Source organism: Ursus arctos, unplaced genomic scaffold (genome assembly GCF_023065955.2).
Source record: "Ursus arctos isolate Adak ecotype North America unplaced genomic scaffold, UrsArc2.0 scaffold_14, whole genome shotgun sequence".
Classification (NCBI taxonomy): Eukaryota; Metazoa; Chordata; class Mammalia; order Carnivora; family Ursidae; genus Ursus; species Ursus arctos.
The window spans coordinates 58,731,363-58,738,826 of NW_026622808.1; the positions used below are offsets into that span (position 1 = coordinate 58,731,363).

General features: G+C 38.1%; 1 pseudogene; it reads right to left on the reverse strand.

Moving 5' to 3' along the window:
* Positions 1 to 2,076: 2,076 nt before the first annotated feature.
* Positions 2,077 to 3,950, reverse strand: LOC113257107 (elongation factor 1-alpha 1-like; annotated as a pseudogene).
* Between the last annotated feature and the right edge of the window lie 3,514 nt (positions 3,951 to 7,464).

Sequence of the window (7,464 nt, forward strand, 5' to 3'; positions counted from 1 at the left end):
TTTGATGCCTACTAAGATTGGCAGTTATAAAATCATGAGTCCAAATCTGCCATTACTTGGAAAGCTTATAAAGTCAGGGACATGGGATTGCAAAATACAAAGGAAAACTATTTGGGAAAACTATTTTGTATAAAACAAAGCTTGTGAACAGCTAATAAATCTTGAGTGAACAAAACAAAGCTTTAGTTAGAATCATATAATGGAAAATTCTTCAGTCATTAAAAGCAATGGTACAGATCTATATCTACTGACATGAGATGCTCATAGTATTTTATGGAACTGTATACAGTATGGCTCCATTCTTAACAATATGGCTCCATGAATAAAGAAAGTCTAAAAGTTGTTATTCTCTCTAAGCAGAGGACTTATAGGTTATTTTAGTTTTAAAAATTTGTTTATACTTCCTAGTTTTTCTACAATTAATTTATCTTCCTTACCTTATAATAATAGAAAAGTCAAAGCCTATCTGTGGAAAGTTAACTAAAGGATAGGTTACCAAAGCCATGGCCCTTCCTTTCCCATCCTTCAAACATGGGAAGGGTTACAGACTAAAATTAATGTAAAGGAAAACATCACATGGGACCAAATAGCAAATTATTCCTGGGGAGAAACTGAAATTATGATACATGCTAATTAACATTCAAGAAATTATAAATAGGTGAGCAAGGAGTTAAGGGCAGTTTCTTCCCCATCTTTTCTGCAACTTATTTTCTTGCTTCTCTCCTTTTTTGCTTTAGGAACACATAGGTGCTTTAGTGAAGAGAGGTTTGAACTTGGGAGTCAAAAGGCCTTGATTATCCTATTAGTCTCTCTTAATTGGGTAAGATCCACAACCTCAATAGGCTTTAGTTTCTTTATCAAGAATGAGGATTAGGGATGCATACGTGGCTCAGTCAGTTAAGTGTCTGCCTTCAGCCCAGGTCATGATCCCCGGGTCCTGGGATTGAGTCCTGCATCAGGCTCCTTGCTCAGCAAAGAGTCTGCTTCTCCCTCTGCCTGCTGTTCCCCTTGCTTGTGCTCTCTCTCTGTGACAAATAAATAAAATCTTTAAAAATTTTTTTAAAAAAAGAATGAGGACAGTAACGCCTAACTCATGACGTTATTATGAGAATTCCCTGAGAAAATGTGTATGAAAATATGGAGCATGGAGTTAGAATTCAAAAAATAAAACTTAAACAGAATTTCTGCCCTGATTCTCACTTTGGTTTTCTGCTCCACCTGAAATAGAAATAGATATGGTAAGTCATCAGATTCTTGGATCTCATTTCCATGGACTACTTGGTGCCAATTAATATTCAGGTTGAGATCTGACAATAGCTATGCCTTGTAATCATCCCTCTATGCCACCCAGAGGCTCAGATGGGTTTAAATTTTGTTCAGCATACAAAACAGAATGCCTGTGTGTCTTTGTAGAAGGATTCTTGGCTTGAACTGAAGGTGTGTCCACTTCAATACTCAGCCATGTCAGGACAAATCTGGCTGTCTGTTAGGATAGGCCCTTGAGAATTTCATTCACATGAATGAATGGGACCTTTCTCTCTTAGCGAAGGATAGAAATTTTCTCCAGAGTTCTCTTTGGAAGTCTAAACATAATTACTTTTATCCTGTCTCTCCCTCCTCAGAAAAGTAAAAGAACATAGTGTATACACGAAACAAGAACAGGGTACTATGAAACAGAAAATATAAGAGAACAAAGAAGAGCCTTGGAGATTTAAACCGTGATTGTTCATCCACATTTAAAATGCAATAGAAGAGTTTAATGATTCAAAGAAATTTCCAGAAAATAGGACCAAAAAAATCAAAGAAATGGAAATATAAGAGGAAAGATAAGAAAGTTAGAGAATGAAGTCAAATATCTTAGTTCCAGAAAGAAGGATTGCCATTTATTTTCCTAATGAGCCTTTTAGTACTATTTGAATTTTTTAGATGTGCACATGAAGAGCATTTATTAAAAACAGAAATGAATTTTGAAATTATTTATACTCATCATAAACATTTTTTACATCTAATTTATTCAGTAACACCCCATAGTAACTATACTTCCTAAGTCAATACTGATCTTCTAAATGCCAAATCTTTTTTTTCCTCATTAAACTTTTGTTTTAATGGGTCTCAAAATTCTGTGACAGATTTTTGGTCAAACTGTTTCCATTAAAGTACTGATTTTAAAAACTAATAACTTAAAACTGCCACACAAACACAAAAACAAATGGTCCACAAAACATTCTCCTTTCCTTCCAAAGGTTTTACAATGCACTGTTATCAATAACCAGTCTTTTACTATTAAACCTAAAGGGCCAATTAACACAAACAGTTCTGAGACCATTCTTCCACAACTGATTAAGACTGGGGTGTCAGATATTGGGGCTAATATTCATTTAGCCTTCTGGGCAGACTTGGTGACCTTGCCAGCTCCAGCTGCCTTCTTGTCCACTGCTCTGATGACACCCACAGCAACCATTTGTCTCATGTCACGAACAGCAAAATGACCCATAGTCAAGAAGCTCTCAACACACATAGGCTTGCCAGGAATCATATCAGGAATGATAGCATCACCAGATTTCAAGAACTTGGGACTATCTTTCAACTTTTTTCCAGAACCACAATCTTCTCCTTCAGTTTAGCAAACTTGCAAGCAATGCGAGCTGTGTGACAATCTGGCACAGGTGCATATCCAGCACTGATCTGGCCTGGATGGTTCAGGATAATCACCTGAGCTGTGAAGCCAGCTCCTTCCCTTGGTGGGTCATTTTTGCTGTCACCAGCCACATTGCCATGATGAACATCTTTGACAGATATATTCTTGACATTGAAGTCCACATTGTCCCCAGGAAGAGTCTCACTCAAAGCTTCATGGTGCATTTCAACAGACTTTACTTCAGTTGTAACATTGACTGGAGCAAAGGTGACCACCATGCCAGGTTTAAGAACACCAGTCTTCACTTGGCCCACAGGGACAGTACCAATACCACCAATTTTGTAGATGTCCTGGAGAGGCAGATGCAAGGGCTTGCCAGTTGAATGAGTTGGTGGCAGAATGTAATCCAGAGCTTCAAGCAGTGTGGTTCCACTGGCATTCCCATCTTTATGGGCGACTTTCCATCCCTTGAACCAAGGCATGTTAGCACTTGGCTCCAGCATGTTATCATTCCAAACAGAAATTGGCACAAATGCTACTGTGTCAGGGTTGTAGTTAATTTTCTTAATGTGGGTGTGACTTCCTTAATGATTTCCTTGTATCTCTTCTGGCTGTAGGGTGGCTCAGTGGAATCCATTTTGCTAACACCAACAATTAATTGTTTTACACCCAGTGTGTAAGCCAGAAGGGCATGCTCACAGGTCTGCCCATTCTTGGAGATACCTGCTTCAAATTCACCAATAATCAGGACAGCACAGTCAGGCTGAGATGTGCCCATACTCATGTTTTTAATAAAATCTCTGTGTCCTGGGGCATCAATGATGATCACATAATACTCAATGGTCTCAGATTTCCACAGGGAGATATCAATGGTAATACCACATTCATGTTCAGCTTTCAGTTGATCCAAGACCCAGGCATACGTGAAGGAGCTCTTTCTAATCTCAGTAGCCTCCTTCTCAAATTTTCAATGGTTCTTTTGTTGATCCCACCACATTTGTAGATCAAATGATCAGTAGTGGTAGACTTGCCTGAATCTACGTGTCCAGTGACGATGATGTTGATGTGAGGCTTCTCCTTTCCCATTTGGGTTAAGGTTTAATAGTGTTTTTCACAACACCTGTGTTCTGGTGGCAAAACCATTGTGAAAAAGCCTAAATGCCAAATCTAATGGGCTATTTTCAATACCCCTACTACTGAAGAACAATGCAATATTTGCATTCAATCACTTCCCCATACTCTTTTAAATTCTAGGATGGAACTCTCCCCTAGCTCTCCTGTTCTTAGCTCAATATCACCATTGTTGATTTTTCTTGACATTACATTAAACTTTGATGCCCCTTAGGGTTCTGTCTTATAGTTATCCTTCTCTTAATCCATGTACTCTTATTGGATGACCTTACTCCCAAGTTTCAATTGCCAACCTATAACCCAGTGACTGCCAAATCTCTAACCCAACTATCTATATCTTTACCTGATGTCCTAAAAACACCTCAAATTTAGCATGTACAAAATTGACCTCATCATTTTCCCATTTCCCCCCAACTCCAAAACCCAAATCCACTCAGTCGGCTACATTCTTCATCCAGCATAATGGTCTGACCCAATTAGAAACCATGTGGTTATTCTCAACAACTCTCTCAACCTTCAGATGAGAAAGAGGTTTCACATTTAGCCTCCTCATCCATACCACCACTGCCTTATTTTAGCCCTAATGTTTCTCTTAAGATGACATTCTCTTCCCATGACAATTCATCCACTTTCTCTTCCTATGACAATTCATCCACTCCCTTCATTACTGCCAGTTATTTTCCTGAAAACCAAATCTGATCACATCTTGCTCCTACCTAAACCTTTCACTGGCTCATTATCAGTACAGTAGTCTTTTCCTGGCCTCAGAGTCCTTTTCACAGCCTGATTATATCCAGTCAATGTTATTTTAATACACACACACAACCTTTGCGGCACACACACTGAACTCCCCACCAGTCCCTGAATGCCTCAGGCTCTTTTATCACTTCATTCTGTTCACACTGCCTATAATTCCCTCCTCAATTTCTTCAACTGGAAAACTCATACTAATTTTTCAAGTAAGTGACTTTTTCTGTGAAGCCATGCAAATTAAGTTCTTCTTCCCCATTGCTCCCACAGCCCTGTGTTCTCATCTCTTGTGGCATTGTATGTTAGGCTCTGAATCTACAGGAAAAGGACACACACACATACAACTGTTCTCAATGTATTCAGCTAATGGCTAAATACAGAATTTAACAGAAGTGGCTGCATAGAGCAGAAGCACATGCCACTTACCCTTGAGCAGCTTGTTCCTTGTTCCTTGGTTCCCCATAGGCTGTCCAACTGCTACTGACCTCTACCTTTAAGTTGGGTATAGCCGTATTTGAGAAAGAACCTGAAATCTTGCTATACTACCACCCTTTTATACTTGGGCTTATACTGTCATTTCAGAAGAATTTATACTAACAAGCTATGATCTTCCTTTTTAGGAAATATTAGCAAACAACAGACCATTCTTGTTTTTAAACCCAACTCAGGACGAGCACAGGCATATCCTCACAGATAGGAGAAAGCTGAGACAGGGCACAATGTCCATGAATAATGTCTTTGCCTGTAGATTTACAAACACAGAAAGTCTGTCTTCCTACACCACTAACATAAAAGTTGCCAGCTTTGTATTACAATTTATATATTTATGTTTCCACCTCTCTCACTGGATTGTGAAATTTCTGAAATCAAAGGTCATATATTATTCACATTTGTACACTCAGTGACAAGAGCAGCGTTGGGCACCTAATACAACGTTCAATATATTTTGTTGAATAAGCCAATCTAATACACCTTTCGAAATCAGGCTCTCTATAAAAATCTGTCAGGTTTCACAATCTGTGATTTTAGGCTCCTATAATTTGGCAAAGGTGGTAGAAAAAGGTATTTCAAAGAAGTAATCTTGAGCAGCTAAAATTATAGGATATTCATGATATCCTTGCACAAATCTGACCTGGAATACCAGCTTTGGTGTCTGCCCTGTGGGGAAAAAAATCATAACGCCTGGCCACCTGGAGTCACAATTATACCTGTAGGAAATTCAAGACCAAATGGTAAGCCAAAAGAAAGAAAGGGCACTCTAACATTGCAGATTTCAGATGAAAATGTCTGCGGAAGGTGATTTCCAAAATGCTACAAGGAGGATGATTGGGCCAGGTGAATTCTAGGTAGATCACTTTATCTAGGCTGACCAGGCTGCTGGTTCTACACTCTATCCTCCCCCCCTTCACAACGTCCCAAATTTGTAGTGTCAGAAAAACTTAACAGTTGAGTGTCAGACACACCTGATTTCCAAATTGGATACTACCATTTACTAATTGTATAACCATGGCTAAACTGCCAAAACTCTGTGAACTTCTGTGTCCTCATTGGTAAAAAGCAGAATTATTGTGAGGACATGAGGTAAATTATCTTAGATACTGAGCCCAATTCTCAGTTTATATTGGGCAATCCATCCCCGGTAGCAAATAGAAAATAACTGAACTACCAGAACTTACAGTATGGGATGGGAAATACTGGACTAGTCTTCAGGCTACGGTAAAAAATTTAGCAACAACACTGTGACCTGGGCTTGTCACATAACCATACAAGGACGTAGCTTCCTCAACTGGACTTGACTATTGAGAGTTTTTTTCTAGCCATCACTAGGTTTCAAGATTCCATATACCTAGTTTTATTGTCAGGCCCCCATTTCATGAATAACATCATTTTTAACAATGAAAAAACAGACCAGAATGATTAAATTACCTCCCCAATGTCAAATAGTTAATAAATTTCAAATTACTGCATACAAGATTCCATGCATAATTGTTAGATCTCATTTAATCTTCTCATAATAAGCATTATGCCTATTTGGGTAAATGGAAGTAGGTTTTTTTGCAAGGGTAACTACCTTCTAAAAATGACAGTCGCTTTTAATTAATAGAGTTGGGGACATTAACTTAAGGTAGACTCTTTATTTTGCCAAGAATCACCCAGGAGGCTCCTTGTAGCCTACAGACATAATTTTAAACGTAAATACCATGGTTCTCAAAAAGTTAAACAGAGAGTTACTATATGACCCAGCAATTCCATTTGTAGGTATATACATAAAAGAAATGAAAACAGGGACTCAAAAAGATGCTTGTACGTATATGTTCATAGTATCACTAGTCAAAATAGTCAAATAGTAGAAACAACTCAAAGGTTTACCAAAAGATAAATGAATAAATTGTGGTATATCCATACAATAGAGTATTATTTTGCCACAAAAAGAAATTAAGTACTGATACATGCTAAAATATGGATAAACCTCAAAAATACTATGCTAAATAAAACAAGCCAGACACAAAAGGTCACATATTATATGATTTCATTTATATGAACTATTCGGAATAGGCAAATCCATATAAACAGAAAGCATATTGGTGGTTGCTAGGGGCCTGGGACAGCATATGTGGGGAATGGAAAGTGCTTAATGAATACACAGTTTTATTTGGGGGTGATGAAAATGTTTTAGCACTAGATAGAGGTGGTGGTTCTACAAAACTGTGAATGTATTAAATGCCACCTGATTTGATGATTTTTAAATGGTTTTATGTTATATGAATTTCACCTTATTAAGATAAAAGAGTACAGGCCTACTGAGATGAGGAGAATGTAACCTGGACAGGAGGATAAAAGAAAACTGCCATTAGGAACCTGAAGTCCTTTTAAGACCTCAACCCTAACATCAATTCCGAAGTTTAATGTTACTGCTGAAAGCGACTAACGTGGTTCTAGCAGGA